Genomic DNA, 2392 nt, shown 5'->3' on the forward strand with positions numbered 1-2392 from the left:
TTTTTTAGGTATTCATATTCAGTTTTGCCAAAATTGTTTTCTTTATAGACTTTTTTTTATTTCCTCCCCTTTCTATACCATCCTCCTTAACCATAAACTGTCATATCTCGCATGTACAACTAAAATGGTTGTTATATATTTCACCCCCGCCTTCTTGCCTTTCAAAAACAGTATGAGTGTTTCCTTTTATGTTTCCGTAACTTAGCTTGACATTTTGGGTAAAATTAGTTCATTAACCAAATGGGGAAGAATGGTATTTTAAATATAACATAAAAATATTTCCTTTCATTTAATTTGGTTAAATTTACAGTTTATCACCAAAAATTCTTTGCCTTTTCTAGCAAAGAAAACCCATAGCTCACACACACAAACACGCACACACCGACAAAGGCACAATACCAAGAATAAACTAAGGACATGATGCACAGTTCTCGAATTTCATGAAGATGATACGAGGTATTATTTCATCATATCCCGAGCCAAAGTAAGATGACTTATTACACCTTAAACTTAATTAGAAGTTGTTGTGCGTGATGTCCCCACAGTGGAGACATGTAGGTGATGCCGGAAAGTCAGTAAGGAAGAAGTCGGAAGAGACAGAGTAAGGACAAATGGACTTGTGGTTATGGTTTCGCGCGCGGGGTTGTATCTATGACGTTAGAATTTTACGTTGATTAGAAATTTGACTTAATAAATATTCAAATGACATTCTGTTCGCTGTTCTGTTCGTCTTTCGTTGGAGTATTGATGACTGCTTGGCAGTGCGGTGTAGCTGCGACATCAAATGTCTCCTGTGGCACGCATCATAGGATTGGGTGAACGAACGCCAAGCGGCTTCTGAGTTTCTCAACCTGGGAGGGGAGGCGTTGTGACGGTGACATTGTATGACTACGAATATGGCTGGATGGCCCCATTTCCAATTTTATGCCTTAATCAACTTAAATTATTCAAAATGACGTTGACGACTTATGGCGGCTACCATTGCGACAAAGATGTCTTCTTCTCGACGTCCTACCTATTTCAGTTTCCGTCGTATAGGGAAATGAAGAAATTTTTTTTTGGTAACGCCTGCAAGGCAAGTCTCAAAGATTAATTGCTTAAGAGGTTTTTTTGGAAGTGAAGACTTTGTGAAAATTTAAATAGTCAGACAGGAGTAAGGTAGGATTAAGGAATTGTAAAGAGGTGGAAGGGGTTGTGATGCTTATCATTTACTTGAAAAGGTGTTACCTATCCTTCCAGCTTTTCTTAAATTTGGAAAAGCTTTAAATAAAGATTCTATAGTATATAAAAAAAAAAATAAATCCTAAACATTTTTCGTTGATAAATTTTGATAAAATGTTCTATAACAAGTAAATATGGGATAAATTCGGCCGGGCCTAATCTTTTATACCCTCCACCATGAATAGCAATTGTGAAGTTCTTTGGGCGAGTTTTCTATAGCAGAAACTAAAAACATGACAATGATGATGAGTATGAAGCACTAAATTCTGTGGATTTTTATGCCCAGCACCATAGAATTGGGTAACACCTCGAAATATTCGTCTAAGACCCAATAAAGTATATATCTTAATCGTTTCGAGGCTCTGAGTCGATCTAGCCATGTCCGTCCATCCGTCCTTCTGTTGAAATCATGATAGCGGTCGAACGCATAAAGTTAGACGCGTGAAATTTTGCACAAATACTTATTATTGATGTAGGTCATTGGGAATTGCAAATGAGCCATATCGGTTCAGATTTAGACGTTGCTCCCAAATAATCCGACCTCCCGAAATTTTGCATGTAGTGTTCTGTTAGAACTTTCCACAACTGTGCCAAGTACGGTTCAAATCAATCCATAATCTGACATAGCTCCCATATAAATCGATCTTCCGATTTGACCTCTTGAGCCCCTAGTACTGGTACTTTGACTCAAATTTTAATACCATATTCATATTCTACTCTCCAATACCTTTCATTTGATACCTATAGTGTCCTGATCGATCCACTTTTGGTTTTGGGTTATGTTTTTGGCATAAGGGGGAGGGTCCGTCCCCCTTCCGATACCGAAAATTTTATTGCCCATGTCTCCTTCCAGACCAACCTACCCAATATGCGAACATTTTGAGAAAATCGGTTCTGCCGTTTTTCATTCTATACGGAACAAACAGACTGAGTCCCCTATATCCGTGATCAGCTAATCTGCCCATTTTGGGGGTTTTTGTGGGGATGGGGTGACCCCCTATACTTCGACATGAACTTGTATGCCAGATTCGTTATCTACTCCCGCATATTTTTCATTTAATACCCATATTGTCCTTATCGGTCCACTTTTGGTTTTTGGTGGTGTTTTTGGTGCAGGTGGAGGGTTCCCCCCTTTCCGATATCAATAAATTATAAAGCCTATTGATACTTC

General features: G+C 38.5%; 1 long non-coding RNA gene across 1 annotated transcript; it reads left to right on the forward strand.

Annotated features, from left to right (window-relative positions):
• The first annotated feature begins 379 nt into the window (after positions 1-379).
• On the forward strand, positions 380-708 carry LOC106086224 (uncharacterized). The gene is made up of 2 exons (XR_001221099.2): positions 380-456; positions 519-708. It is a non-coding gene; the product is annotated as an uncharacterized LOC106086224 (long non-coding RNA).
• The last annotated feature ends 1684 nt before the right edge of the window (positions 709-2392 follow it).

This window comes from Stomoxys calcitrans, chromosome 4 (assembly GCF_963082655.1).
Source record: "Stomoxys calcitrans chromosome 4, idStoCalc2.1, whole genome shotgun sequence".
NCBI classification, from domain to species: Eukaryota; Metazoa; Arthropoda; class Insecta; order Diptera; family Muscidae; genus Stomoxys; species Stomoxys calcitrans.